This window comes from Marmota flaviventris, chromosome 10, assembly GCF_047511675.1.
Source record: "Marmota flaviventris isolate mMarFla1 chromosome 10, mMarFla1.hap1, whole genome shotgun sequence".
NCBI classification, from domain to species: Eukaryota; Metazoa; Chordata; class Mammalia; order Rodentia; family Sciuridae; genus Marmota; species Marmota flaviventris.
The window spans coordinates 68,281,260-68,297,180 of record NC_092507.1 but is presented as its reverse complement, the minus strand read 5'-3'; the positions used below and the strand labels follow the sequence as shown (position 1 = coordinate 68,297,180).

The 15,921-nt window shown below is 38.4% G+C and overlaps 1 protein-coding gene across 12 annotated transcripts in view; it reads right to left on the bottom strand.

Moving 5' to 3' along the window:
• Adgrl2 (adhesion G protein-coupled receptor L2) overlaps positions 1–14,386 on the bottom strand; it is a 192,818-nt gene extending 178,432 nt beyond the window's left edge. For 9 of the 12 annotated variants that reach the window (XM_027935118.2, XM_071617971.1, XM_071617975.1 and 6 more), the window contains exon 1: positions 12,781–13,563. The gene's annotated coding sequence lies outside the window, so the exon portion shown is untranslated. Of the gene's footprint in view, positions 1–12,780; positions 13,564–13,988; positions 14,084–14,321 lie in introns of those variants that run through there. The other 3 variants (XM_071617972.1, XM_071617974.1, XM_071617973.1) reach the window with 3 other exon arrangements.
• Positions 14,387–15,921: the final 1,535 nt, after the last annotated feature.

Below are 15,921 nucleotides of genomic sequence, written 5' to 3'. Positions count from 1 at the left end.
AACTTGAAAAAAAAAATCTATGAAACAGACCAAAGAACTGCCTCTGAAATATACCCAAAAAAAGCAACAAATATTGTTTTCCTATTTTGTAGATAAATTAAAAAATAAGTTTTTTTTAAATTCTAGGACTAACAAGACAATTTAAAAATGTTTTATTGCTTTTGAATAGCTATTAAAACATGCATCACATTACAGAGTTCATATATGTACATATAAATTATTTTAAATATTACTAGAGTTTAATATGTTTTGTTAAATTCCAGCTAAAATGCTTAACATATTTTTACTCCTGGTTCAAAAAAGATTATTATAAAAATATAGTTTTTTCTAATAGAAAGCTTCCAGTTTTATAAAGCTTATAAGAAAATCATTTGAAATCACCTCACAACACATTACTCTTTCTTGAGATATTATTCTTAAAAATATATAAAACTCATAAATTAAAAAAAAAAATCAATCTGCTCACATAAATGTAGGAGCAATAATTCATTTACTCTTAAATAACATGCAAATGAGCAGTAGATGTTATATCATAAATTTAAATTCTTCAAGAACATTTAATAAAAATTTCTTTGATAATTTACAAAAACTATCTGGGCTATTTTAAACTGAAAAGTTGGTAGTAATTAACTTCTTTGTCATACATCTCCAATATAATAAAATACCAATAATCCACTTACAAATTAACTTTTTAATGACACTTTTCTTTTTTTGCTATGGATTCTAATTTCATAATTTTACAAACCACTCAGTAGTCTACCTTCAAATTTAAGATAACGCTAGTAGAACTTACCCTAGCTGTGCCTTTCCAATAACACCACAGAAGTTATGCACTCCGTGACAGTTACTGTGCCTCTCGTAACAATTTTCCTGGAATGAATTCTCCAGTAACCCTTACTTCCCTGTGAAGGGAGCTACGGTATTTACTAGAAGGAAAAGGTAGTGAACTGTAATATCAGATTCCATTTTCCAGTGCCTATCATACTCAGTATCAAGTATTATAAGAAATCTTTTTATCATATTTTTTAGGACAATGACATAAACTGAGCAGCAAAGAATACCTATGGATCATTCTATGGAAAAGAGCATTTATGTAATTTTGTAAAGCACACCATCATAATCCTATTGAAGTAGAATTGCTGTTGCTAACATTCTTGCCCTGTTATGAAAATACTCTGCACAAATGTAGCACACAGACTTTTTAAGATAATGCAGGGCCATGCTGAGAGGGTAATACTCATACAAAAGCCCCTGCCAATACCATAAATATCTTTAATAAATAAGTTTTCTTAACTAGAGAATTACTCTGTGTAACAATAACAATCTGATTTTTCATATTAGTAAAGACTAGTTAATAATAATAAATCTAAAACAATGAATCATACCAAGAACCAAAGCCTTTTAAAATACAAAATAAATATTTTTCTCGGGCTGTGGTTGTGGCTCAGTGGTAGAGCATTCACCTAGCACGTTCAAGGCCCTGGGTTTGATCTTCAGCACCACATAAAAATAAATAAAAGTAAATTTTTTAAAAATTCTCATATCATTCTGCAGTAAAACAAGGGAGAGAAACTATTATATCTGTTTTGAAGGAAGTATAAGTGGATACCCTTTCCTCTTCTCACCTTCCATCAAGCGAAATGATGAAGTAACATTACCAAAATGTAAAATTACAGAATTGATTTTTTTTTATTTTTATTTTTCGTTGTCAATGGACCTTTACTTATATGCTATATGAGGGGCTGAGAATCGAACCCAGTGCCTCACACATGCTAGGCAAGTGCTCTACCACTGAGCTAAAATCCCAGCCTAGAACTGATTTTTAATAGACTTTAATGTACTACCCTATCATTCAATTTCCTAGGGAAAAAAAAAAGTATAAACAGGCAATGTAAAAAGTTTGCTCACTTTTAGTCCTGAATGCTTACCTCCCTAATTACCAAAACACCTGAATGCAAAACTCAAACATTTCTGAGTATTTGTCTTACAATTTCTTAGAAGTTTAATTAACACACATTCTTAAAAAGAACTGTCCATTTTGTTTACGTTCTTTTTTTTCCAAGTTAGCCAGCGGTGTTCTGGATCACTTAATATTAGGTCCTTACTGGTAGTATCCTTATTTAAGTGTCACTGCACTAATTTGCCCATTATTGCATGTAGAAGTCATTAATCCAAAGTGATCATCTTTGTTTTTAGAAAAAAAGCATGTGCAATTTATCTAATTTGATCTAGTAAGTGTAAAGGCATGTAACTTACTCTTTTGTTTAGTGATCATTTAATATTTCACATAATCAGGAAAATTATCTCAAAAGCTGGTTTGTCTATTTTAATGGCCAACAGATATTTAAACAGGGACAATTCTGTGGTCACTTTCCCAGACGTTTAGTCAATTATACAAATTTTTAAAACCTCAAAATGAATCTAATAACAATTATCTTTCACATTTGTTTTACTGATTAAGATAAAAAGTTACATTTGTAATCTATGAATATACAACATGATAAACACTTGGCACTGATCTATTAAATTTCACTATTATTTGGCTAATCTTAAAAAGCCTTACTTCCCTCAAAGCCATTTTTCTCAAACAAAAACTTAAAATATATTAATAAAATGTAATTTTCAAAAGAAAATCATCAATTTATAGTGCCTTGATTATTTTTCTCATATACAAGCTCCCTCTGCAGGTAATAACAAGAGTTAGCAAAAATATTTGAAACACGCAGGCAGTTGCCTGTGTAAAAATGCAGGCTACTCTTTTATAGAAATACTACTACCTAGCCTTGTTTCCTCCTCCTTTATGAGTAAAACAACTGCTTTTCAAAATTTGTGATTCAGCATGAATATTCTTGTCCTCTAGCCTGTGTAATAAAGAAGATCTAGCAGGCAGAATTCACAGACTTTTGAGTCATCCAAGAGCCAGTTACACAAAGTATATTTCAAGGAAAAGAAAACACTGCCTTACTTACACTGTACCAGCCTAAAATGATAGACCACCCAAAACAAAGCTGTGCAGCCTATTTATTTGATTAATCTTCTGAACACAAAATAAACAATCAAAGGTGGAATCTTATGATTGATTTACAGTGAAAGACAAAAGATGGATTTTAAAATATTTGAGTAAAAACTATATTTCTTTCGTATTTTAATTCCAAAACTTAAACCAGGAGAATATTTGTGTGTGTGTTGATGAAACTGATCTCAGTTGCAAAACCCTTCTGTAATTGTCATTTTTTAAAATGTTGTAGATTTCTCTTTATCTAAACCTAATTTTTGCCACATTCTCCCCCCCCCCCCCCGACACCAGGCATATAGAGATTAAGGTGTATTTCTGTCAACCGGGCAAAAAAGAAAAAGTAAGGGCAAAAAAGAAAAAGTAAAGAACAGTTTCAAAGTCTTTGGGTACAATGTTACCAAAAATTGTTTGATGGATGCTTGATGCCCCTTATTTATGACTTCTCTCTTCTAGCGTGCACACAGCACTTTTATAACATATAAAGAATGTGACTAGAAATCTGTACCAAATGGAGTTTGATTTACCTATAAATGAACTGACAAATACTTGTCAGTTCAGTAACTGTAAAATACTTACTAAACAAATATTAAATTATTTTTCTAAAATACCACTGAACAAATGAAATCATGGGGCTGGGAGCCTAACTCAGTGGTAGAGTCCTTGTCTACCACGCATAAGACCTCGGGTGGGTTCACTTCCCAGCACCACAAATAAAAATAACTAAAATTGTAAAAGATAAGCAAACTTTCATACTCAACATACAGAACTATCACACAGAGAGAACAGATCGTAGTTATATACCTTTTTTCCATGGAAACAAAGGAAATAAGGTTAAAAAAAAAAAAAAGCCAAGGCAAATAAGCAGCATTTTTAGTGATTTTTTTCCCCTAAGAAATCAAATTTTGTTTCTCTGATATTTTAAGATTTTCAAGATGTAGACACAGTTTAAAATTAATGAAAGGTGGCTTCTGTGGCACTATGGATATCATACCACTTGCAGCAGAAAAAGCATGAGGGGGTAACATTCGCATTCGTTTGCTGCATTATCAAGAGGAAGCCACATATTATCTTCCTCATGACAGAAATGTAAAAAGGGAAGAACAGTTAAATGTCCTTAGCAAAAATGAAAATGTCTAGGACATCATAATCTTAGCATAATTGTTGGTGCATAGGAAGCAAAATTACTTTTGTACCCATTTTCTGAAAATGAAAAATAAGATGGTATCTTCAGTACATCAATTTTCAGTTTATCATCTGTCGCCTAATACACAAAACCACCCTCACACTCTGAACATAGGTACAATTATTGGGATATAAATGCATAAATCTATAATATTACCCAAATTAAATTTTTTCCAAGCATTCTCAGTCTTTAGCAGGAAAATGTAAGAGCTAAAATACACCACGAATCCTCAGATTAAGAACACAATGATCAGTGGAGAAAATGCTGTATAAGTAATGTGTACTATAATTTCTAATCAATAACCCAAGTAGCAAACACTAAAAAATGGTAGGCTTTTAATGTCAAGAAATAAAACTTCCATATGGAAGATATCAGTGGAATAAAAAAATAATTGCACACAAAGAAATCCTTTGCTCCAAATAAAGACAGGGAGAAAATTATTTTCAATGAGATTTTTTTTATGTAAATTGAAGTTGAAAACTGATTAAGTAAATGTAATTGACATAAAAGAGAAATATAAAGACTTTATCTAAAATTTTGTAATGCTTCACCCCATATATAGAAAACTACTGTCTCGGTATTTGAATTTTAAGAATGATAAAAATTAAACCTTACTTTATAAACAAAACTGAATTCTCTTCTACTTTTTCTACAAATAAACTCTGTTAATATCCTCTACAAGAGAAAGCATTAGTCAAAAGCAAGGTCACCTGGTGGGGGGTGGGGGGAGACGACCCCCCCCAGCAGCCAAGAGCCATTTCTGACAGTAATTGGGGATAGATTATACTGTCCTCTAAATCCAGGGTAATAATCAGTTTGAGGTGTAGACTGACGTAAAAATACCTACAAAAAGATGCAAAGTGTGGGTAATACAAGCATTTCATGGTCCAAACGCAGAAAATATCTTTGAGAGCAGAACAGATATTAAACAAGTCACCATTTCCAAACTCGGTTTTAAAAGAGATCTTAATTACACAGATTTTTTACTTTCAACGTGCACTACTTTTTAGCCAATATCTGTCAAAAATATTGATACACAGAAAGAAAACACAGCAAAAATTGTCTGCTCATATGTGTATATATTTGGCCAAGAAAGGAATTAAAAGGTATTATTTAATATCTGAAAGAGCAAAACTACACCCCTTTTTAGTATTAGGAACCAGCCTCCTGGCACATCATTCCTTGCTATTACTATGGTTGAAAATTTTATTAATTCATCCAGAAAATGATGCAGGACTGTGTCTGGTTTTGTTCTAACAAAATAGTATTTGTCTGAATTCATGTAAAGTCTAAAGGTAATCATCTTTTCCACTCTTACTGCTCATTGTGAAGAACTAATAGTTCATTTTTTAATCAAAATTTCTTTTCTCTACTATCAAATAATTTTTTAAAGGCACGTAATACATCTTAAAACAGAATATAGACTTTATCATATTATTTCAAGTTAACTTCTGCTTAACCTGGCTGCTTTCTCACCTTATATTTTTGTTCTAATTCCAGTACTGACTCTATTCTTAAAAAAAAAAAAAAAAAAAGTCTTCCTGAGATTATTTTGCCCTAAATAGGCTTCTTTTAAGGCAACTAATTTTGACACTGAAACTCGAAGATTAAGTAAGGTGCAATCCCCATGGGTGAATTTTAATGTTTATAATGTACTCCTCCTAGTTTGGGGGGGAGAATCAATGACAAGACCAACAGGGGCCCGTTTTGCTCAGCATACGTTCTCTTGTCATGTCGTCGTGATTAATGCTGTGCTCTGTAGAGGGAGACATTACATCCGGGCTAAAACAGACCTAAATTTTACCCTCAGGCAGAAATCTGATTTAAACATCTCTATTTAAAGTGACATTTGTCCTCCCTTTTCAACTGGTTTCCCCAGAAATTCCAGGAAGTTGACTTCATGACCCAAAAACAGCCGGGTGGCTTTGAGCAATGGTTGTGGCTGTTCTTGCACCTCCGTAAATCTGGTACCAGAATGAATCAAGGTGCTAATAAAACAGGTGCCCAGCTATCTGCTTCAATGAATCCCATGTTACTTTACTGCTGTAAGAATCTAAGATTTAGGATTTGGTACAATTCTAGAGTCAGTAATAAAAAATTGTGAAAAATGTTTATATTGCTCATAATAAACTAGTTTTCCTCGCTGATGGATTAGGTTTCTTCTGGTTCACAAAATTGCATCTAATATTTCACTACACTAATCTGAAATATCAACTGATTACAAATTCTAGAAATCCAGAAAAGCAACTACTAAACAAAAACCTCTAAATCAAGCCAAAACATGGAAGTGGACGTAGTTTTTTTTATGTAATAGCTTTCATTTAAAAAAAAAAAAATTGAAAACAAAAAGAAAAATAATGTTCACACAATGAATATCACCAAGTAAACAAGTGTAGGCACCAAGATTCCTACACAGTGAAAAGTGGTAACTTTTGATATTATTAAGCAATTTAGACACTGCTGGCAAATTCCTACTAACCAAGGTAATCTAATTTCTGTTGCTTTTCAACCTAAATTGATTTTTTTTCTTTTAGCCGTTCTAGTAATTGAACAAATTTATACAACTGTGATGGGATTTTACTTACCACCACACAATGCATAAAATCCTCTATGAAGACAAACTATATTACTTCATAAAACTGCATTTTTGTTGTAATTAAACAAATTGTATTTAAACTTGCTCAGTGCTTCTGAAACAATCAATAGCATTTTGCTATAAGCTGCACTTCACTTGCAGGTGTTAAGCGCTTGGTTCCTTCATTGGATCAACTTTTTTTTTTCTTTAGAAAGCATTTATTTGTCAAATACAGGAGGATTTTTGTAAGCTTTTTTAAAATTGTTGGGTAAGAATATATTTTAAAATATCTAAAAAATACATTTAGTCATCAGATAAATGATGTAAAAAATTGATTTTTAAAAAAGTATTTTTTTTGGTTGATTAAGACCTTCCTTTTGTTATCACACCATGACTCACCTAAAAAATAAGTACTTAAACTGAAATAACATTACGGGATTGCCAGTTTATAACATGTGCTTAACAAAACCTACATACAAAACTCAAAATACCAAATTGACGTCCTGAATTAAATTTAGGAATAAAAGACCCTAGTTACACCTCTAAAAGTTATCACACTAGGCCAAGATATCATTTTAGGATTGAAAATATACAGTTTCAATAATTAACTATTTACCTGTATATTAAACAAAACGTTTCCTAAATCATTTTCTTAAAGCACTTAAAAATAATAATAATCACTACTCACCAATCTTTAAGAGCATCTTAAGTAACAAAGAATTCAGAGAATAGTCTCAATTTATTTTTCTGATCACATCACCTCTGATTACAGTAATCTAAGTGATTAAATACTTTTCAACCTTTCAACCTTCAATCAAGAATTATTTGAAGACATAAACATTGGGTGGGGCTCCAGAATTAGTATTATGGAACAGAAGTTAAGGCATCTCTGATTTTAATTTGTCCTTGAAATAGAAACATTTAAATCTTTGTTGAAAATAGTTATAAAATAGTTATGGAGTTAAGTAACATGAGCTAATATTTAAATTACAGAAACTGACATGGCCAAAACATTAATAGGATTTCAAGTTCTTTTAAGGGTTAGTAGCTAAAGTTGCCATTTTGGGCGCTTTATCAAAATCATCAATTTGCAGAGTTTTTAGTTAGGCATACTAGCCTACCTAAATAATCTTATGAACCTATTTATGTGTTCTATTTTTAACACATATTACCTCAAAAATAATTGCACTTTTGTTTTACATGAACCTTTTCTGCAGAAAAGCAGACATGTGTCAAATGTGAAGCCAGCCCTTCAAGACTCAAAATCAGATACAAAGAATTAAGAGGCAAAGGTGTTAAGTCTTTGAGGAACATTTCTGTTAAAATAGTTAAATTCTTTCATTCCCAAAACCATATTTCATTCTTACTCTAATTACATCTAATCTGTGTTCCTTAAATATCAGTAATGGAGAAAGTGGTAAAAATTTTTGTTAAAATGAAAACAGGTTTCTCATAGGTAGGTACAAGTGTTTTTAACTCATAGATTGAAACAAATTGTAATACTTCCTTTATTCCATGCCACACCTGTTAATAAACTATTATTTAAATATTTATTCACAAAAGTTAGGTCAAATAAATATTTTGTTAGAAAATAAAGCAATAATATTTTATTACTAAGGTTTGCATATTTCTAGTTACCTCTTGACCTTCATGACAGCTGAATTTTAGTTCCCATACTCCCATATTACTTAAGACACTAAAATACAATTTTAATTTTTTTAATGAAACATAGAAAGCTTTAGTAATGATCAAATAAAGATCTAACCTTAAGTAAACCTTGGTTTTAAAGTTCTCCTCTTGTTCATTTTAAGAAAGGAAACACCCAGAAGCCTGGTGTTAACGTTTCTGTTGATTGTGAAAACTGCAGCAATAAAAACTCCAACTACTTGTCTTAAATTAAGACTTGTAGCAGTGCATGTGAGATCTGTATATTTATATTAGTTTTTATAACATTTGGAAGTTTTGTTGTCTGCTTTGATGTGTTAGTCCACTAATAAAGCAGTCAAATGCCTGGAATAAATTTTATTTATTGGAAATTCTCAAGTCAAAACTTGAAGTAATTGGTTTGTTCTACACCACATGATTCAATATTCTGAATTCCCCCAACTACCTGCTCCCAGAGCTATCTGTATTTCTAAATTCGTTTTGTTGCCAACACATAGTAACCCAGTGATTGAAAATGGCAGCTGAAGTGCTTCTACAGCATGTTAATTTTTTTCTAAGTAGTCCAATTTTGTCATCTAAATGTTGAAATATCTTTTTTTCACTGCATTTTACACCTTTAGAGAGTTGCTGAATTTAGGATCACCACCATAAAATGAAGATCAATGTTTTCAAGACAATTTTTAGATTATCACTAATAGTTCTAAAAGATTATATATTTTCTTTATAACATTCTGCATTCAAAGCAGACTAGTTAACAGCAACTTAAATGCAATAACAGCAATTACATCAATGTAGGTGGGTTTTTTTTTAACCACTAAATTACTTCTTAGATAAGTGAAGTGATCAGATAAACGATCATAAAATGATTTGGGGGTAATGATAAACAATTTCAATGGCAGTAAAAACAAAAATAAAAACCTCACCTTAATCTGAAAAAAAAAAAAAAATCACCATTCCTATTAAACTAAAGATGAAAATGTTGGGCAATTAATGATGGCTCTTCCTCATCTTAAACTGTCATATTAGAATTCATTTCCAATATTAAAATTAAACCAAGGAGTCTGAATATTAGTAAACAACCCAGTCTCTAAGAAAACAATATCAATTCCCATTCAAAGACAACCAACCCTCAAAGGTTAAACTCTATAAAATACATGAACTTACAAATCTCCAAACCTTCTATGAAATTCGTTTTCATCTTAAAACTAGGTTTCATCCTTTCCTAATTGAAGATAAAAGTTATTCTCCCTTGACCCCTCTGCTCTCTATAAACTGACCTAAATGACCCAACTACTTGTTCTTACTTGTTTCTTCATTCATGGACATTGAGTTGTTAAAAGGAATTCAAACAACATAGCTTTATAAGAATGTAAAATATACAAAGCAAATAAACCATAAATATTAACAAATATAGAACAACTTTGAGCATAATAATTCTGCTTGGCAAAATACAAAAAAAAAATTTAAACAAAACTCAATATTGAAACAGAATTGCCTCTATTTAAATAGCATTCATAAAAATTTGGATCTTTATCACCTAGAAAACTTTTCCAACCTTCTACTTCCAATAGAAGTTGTGTTTTCATAAAGTTCATGTTGAGTTTTTGATTCTAAATGTCCTCCACTGGCTTTTTTCCCTACTAATTCATCAACTATTAAAGACATTTCCTGTGCATAGAATTGTCTTTATCACACACACACAAAAAAAAATGTTTTAAGACTAATTAAAAACCTTTCTCATTTTACTAATATAACAAACCGAAGGCCCTAGAAAAGCATTAAGTTAGATGGAAAGGATTTCTCACTTCCACTAAAGGGACCCCAAAAGACAGGCAACAGTGAATATCATAAAATAAAAGGTCACCCTTTTTCTAGGAACAAACCATTTATCAATAGAAAATAATTGTCTTGCCACTTGCAAGGGATCCACAGCAATAGACAATGTTTTTGGCTCACATAATTACAAAACAGTAAAAGTTCAGAAACACAAGCCTGAATCCACCTCCCTATTTCTACCCTTTAGAATTCTCATTGCCCTTTGGGCCTCCGCTTGGAAGCAAATGGAAGACAGGCTGAAGTTTTCTCAATTGAGCTGAAGCTAAGAAACCTTTGATATGCTAATAGTCCCCTTCAAACGGTAAGAATTCACACTTGCATTAATTCAAACAATTTGTGCAGAATGATGTGAAATGGCACCTCTTTTAGAGGCAACCAACAAAAGGAGAGAATTGGAATGTCTAAAGAAACTAAACAACAGAACATTTGTTCTGTTAGTATTCTTTCTATCATGCATAAATTTATTGGAGGGTGGAAGGAAAGAAAACAAAATATTCCACAACACACCTGAACTTAAGTAGAGTTTCTTATACAGTGTTTCTCAAGAAAAATAAGGATACTAAATTTAAAGTTACAAAGTTACCTTTAGCTAGGTCAAGACAGTCCCATCCAACTTGGAACGTTACCATTGGCGCCCCATAAACTATTTTATTTTTCCCCTATGGATGAATATTGCCTCTGTAGTGCCTATTTTTTAAAGTTTGCCCAAGATCAAACCTGATTTGGTAAGAGATTCCCCAACAGGTAATTATTTACCAAAAGGATGCGACTTTCTTCATTGTGCAACTTGAGGTGAGCAAAGAGCAAATTCGGTGGGAACAGTTCCAGAGAGAAACACTGACAGAGAAATGAATGAACCAACTACGTCCGTTAAACATACGCCTCTGGAGGGAAAGAAAGGAGAAGCACGCATAGTGTAAAAAATGCAGAAGAAAATCAAAGAATTGGGGGTGGAGTGAAGAGGCGACTGCCACAGAACCTGGCCTTTGTAACGGGAACCATATGGTTGGTGGCTGCAGCTCAGACGCTCCCAGGCTGCTTAGAGAAGCTGCTAAGCAGCCTGACACCTTTCAAGAAACAGGAGGAAAACATTTCCTCGGTCTGAATCTGAGACAGCACAGTTTGCATCAGGAAGAATGGAATGAGGGGGGCGAGAAAGAGGGAAAAGACAAAGGGGGAGGAGTCCCTCGAAGACCGGGAAAGGTTAAGACGGATACCGCTGGATACTGCTAGACTTGTCCCTCCAACTATGCATTTAGAGGACAAAGTAAAGGCAAAACTTAATATATATGTATACATGGAAGACATATATACGTTCCTTAGCTTCTGCTCGGCGATACTTTGACCCTAAGTGAAGATTCCAATCCAAGCCCCGTAGTTCAGGGAAAGGAACAAACTTTACTGGTCCCAAGCAAGAGTCTTGCAAGCGCGCCTCCACACTGCAGGGGCGCTTTCGCGGTTTGGATTGTCCTGGCCCCTCTGTTTGGGGGTCGCCACAGTCAGTTAGCACAGGAGTCTCCTCTTTCCTCGCGGTCTTCCCACGCCTTATTCCAGCAGCTGGCTCCCAACCTGGCACCCCTATCCTACAAATCAGGCTCCTCTAGGTTTCCTACACCAAAGGCATCCCAGGAGCCCACACCCGGTAACTTCTCCTGCAGGCCCAACGCGGCCCGCTGCTGCCCTCTCACTGCGGGTCCGGGAGGCTCTCTGCCCTCCCCGTGGCCCACCGGGTCCTTGGCTCCGCCACCCTCCCGCCCCGCCAGTCTTCCCCGGCAGCGGCTGCTAGCCGCCCCTAATCGTTGCCAGCCCCAACGCTGGCGCGGCCACATCTGGCTGCGCTTTGCTGTCATCCTCGCTTTTCCACATTACCTAACCACCTACAAGAAGAAACAACAACCCGTAACAACTCCTGCAAGCCCTCCCCCACCGTCCACTTTCCCTGAACTCGCTCCCAGGGCTCAGCCTCCGCGCTCCACTTACAGACCCGGACGGGTCTGCAGGCGGGAGGGGGAGCGAGGGGGACTGCGCGCTCTCCGCCCGGCTTCGGCCCAGCACCTCCGGAACCGAGCTGCCCCGCGGAGGGCGAGTCTCACACTCCCCTCCCCATCCCGACTGTGAAAGGGCGAGTGGCACCTTCGGATCCCAAGCTTTTAAATAAATTAAAAAAAAAAAAAAAAGCATGTTATGGCAGCTCCATTCTACAACCCTACACCGGCCCCACATAGTCCCCACCAACGACTGGTGCCTCGAAAGCGTTACACTAGATCCAGGAGAAAAGGAGCAGGCTGGACCGGACTGAGAGTTCTGCGTATCGATTTCTCCGGGGGGGAGGGGGAGAGCTGCGAGCGCGGGTCTCCCCTTGCCGGGCGGAACAGAGACGACAGAGCCCGACTAAGCCGCGGTTCCCTCCACCTCCAGCACCCACCCCCCAGGCAGGAGGCGCAAAGCAAACAGGTCTCCGAAGCCGGGCACAGAGGTACGATTGTTCGCTCCCGCGGCTCTTACCTCGGTCTGAGAGCGTGCCCCGGGGGAGGGCCGTCTGGCACAGGGGCCGCGCGCAGGGAGAGGCGCAGAGGGCAGCAGCCGGGTGGCTGGAGAAGGCCGAAGCCCTCCGCGAGCGGGTCGCCGGTTGCGGAGTCCGCGCGGGAGGCAGAGCCGCGGCTTGCCGGCCGGACACGGCCCCACAGCTCGGCGGGTCCTCCTGCTCGGCCGCCGCTGCCGCCTCCAGCCAAGCAGCCAGCGCCGGGCGGCTCCAGGGGTTAAGTCAACATTTTCCCGCAGTTTCCCACACGCCGCTCGGCGAAAGAGGTCTTTTCACACACGCGCACGCACCCCCTGACTGCACGCTCCCTTAGTAGAAAAAAAAAAATTCGGGAATCAGAGCGAAAGGGGTGGTGGAGGCGAAAGCCTGACAGAGGTGCACAGTCTTGGGAGTCCCCTCGAAGCGGCAGCCGCGGGAGGGGCAGGCGAGTAGACGCCCGCGGCACGAGGCCAACTCAGTTTGTCAGGCAAAGCCCCTCAGCCCGCCGTCCTCACTGGCATCCCTCGCGCCGACCCTGCGGCCCGGGGCAGGAGACAGCAGCGGCCCCTCCTCACATTTCGGATTTCCCCGCCGAGGTTTGAGCGGTGGCCGCTGCACCACGAAAGGTTGAAGACGAGAACTCAGGTTCGGGGAAGCAGGGAGGATCAAGGGAGAGTCACGCCACGCACAGCAACGGAGGGGAGATGCCCCCAACAATCCCAAAGAATTCTCCGGTAAGCTCCCGATTTTGCTCCAGCACCTCTGCGTGTGTGTGAGCGGAGAGAGAGTGAGAGGGAGAGAGGGGAGAGAGGGAGAGGAGAGGCACAGAGACGGGGGAATGCGAAGTCCTGACACAGACTCTCGGAGAGGTCTGAACTGGAGTCACCTCCAGCCTCCTCCTCCTCCTCCCCACCAAATCCCCACCTACCCCCCTCCCCACCGGAGTTCGGCTAATCATATAAACATATTAGCGTGTACAGCAGCAAAGGACAAATCTCTCCCTCCTGATTTTTCCAGTAAGGGGCTTGGGCAAACTCAAAGAAGATTACAGGCAGCTAAGTACAAAACGTGGAGCAGATAATCTATAACTCATTGCCGCCCAATGGCCATTTTCCACTCCATTTGAGCAGCTGCGGCGGCAGAGCGCCCAAGGAGGGTGGGGGTGTCGGGGAGGAGCGAAGGGGACACTTACGGGCTCGAGCCTTTCGGGTTTTGGTGGCGACTGCAGTGCTGCCGCCCGAGGACAGGCCGGCCCCGGCTCCGCCGGCGGGGCGGCCGCAGGGCTGTCCGGGCGGCGGCGGCGGCGGCGGCGGCGGCGAGGGACGCGCGCTCACGGCCACGGAACGCGCCCGGGAGGCGGCCTGCTCCGGCTCGTGCCCCTCCCCTTCCCTCCTCACCCAGTCGGCTCGCGTTTCCCCCCGCCGCAGGTCTCGGGGCTCCGCATCCAGCCGCCCCCCCCCCCGCCCCATCAACGCACCCATTCAACCTTTAGACGCCCCACCCCGCCCCCCCAAACTCCACTTACTGCGCGCCTGGTCCTCCGCGCGCTCTGCCGGCGCACGCTCTCCATCCTGTCCACACACACGCACTTTAAAAACATTTATTTTATTTCTGGAACTGGGTGAAGGGTATTCAGAAGAGTGCGGCGGAGGGCAGCGCTCCAGCCTCGGAGGGTGGGCGCAGGGGGCTGGCCAGCGGCTCGGGGTCCCCCTCCCCTCTTCTTCCAGGCCCAAGAGCTTTCTCCTTGCCTGGACTTCGGGAAAGACGCCCAGGATGCGTCTTTTACCCACCCCGTCTCCAGGTTTTCTCTTTTCTCCACGCACCAAGCCGGAGGCCCTTAAACTTTTAGTTTCCGCAGCCCTCCTTTTGTGTGACTGCTCTGAGGAGAAAGAACGTCTGTTCGCCGCGGCTGCCTCCGTCCGGCTGCAGCGCGCAGGGGACGCTCCAGGGTTAATGCGTCTTTGATACCTGAGATTTCCGGCGCGCTCGTTAATGAAAGTTACATTTTTTTTAAATTGCGATGACTTTTTCTTTGTAGTTACATTGAGCTAGCTAAACTTTGACTTTATTGACTATATTTCACAAGAGCGTTTTGTTTGTTTTTGATTAAACTCACCAGGATAAGCAACGGAAGGAAAGGAGACTACAAGGCTCTTTACTCCAAGTATATTCATAGTGCTGTTCGGTCTGTTTCCCCTCATTTCCTTACATTGAAACTGCTTTTGCTCTTGTCCTCTGACCACACTTCCTTGCCCCTCTCTGTTGGCAGTGTCAGCGGACAGCCAGGCAGAGCAAGACCCAAACTGAAGGGAACAGACCACTACAGGAAAAATCACATTGGAAAAAAATATATAAAACCCAGTTAATTGTCTTATACATACGAAGAAAATCAAATCTGGAATTTTTTTTATTTCAAAATCTCTGAGCTGAAAACAAGTTTTCAGGTTTATTCATAAACCACTGATTCTACTAATGAATGAAGCCATTTGCTTTAGTTTTCAGGAAAAACTGATTTTCCAAGATTTAAAACCTCTAGAAAAAGGATGAAACTTGATCTTGTTTGCTTTCAGAAACAATATGTACTTTTTGTTTCTGTGGGTATGTTGCAGTCATCATTCTTGAGAAATCATTCCAAACAATGTTATTAAAATGTCAACAGTAGATTGTTCAAAAGACACAATGATTCTAAATACCTATCAGCATTTTGTCACAAAGCCAGATATCTTTAGTACAGAAGTTAATCCAACTATTGGTCAAGTTTGTTCTTGACTTGCATAAAATCATAAGTTAAATGTACATGTGTCCAAATAACTGAACTTGCTCTTTTAGTCAATGCATTATAATTCTCAGATTAAAACAAAAATCTTGGCTAATTCAGTTTCTTCTATTTGATCTTGGTATTTTAACATTTCACCATTTTAAAAAATAAAAGGAGCAATTCAGAGCATTTGTTCTTTAAACTACAGGCACACTTCAGTTTGGAATTTCTTAGATAACATAATTTAAATATTACCAGACACGATTCAAACTAGTCTGGAAAAAAAAAAAAAAAAGTACATTTATGAAGACCTGGTGTAAAACCTTATCATGTACCTAAGTTTTTACATATGGCAAAATTCACAAAT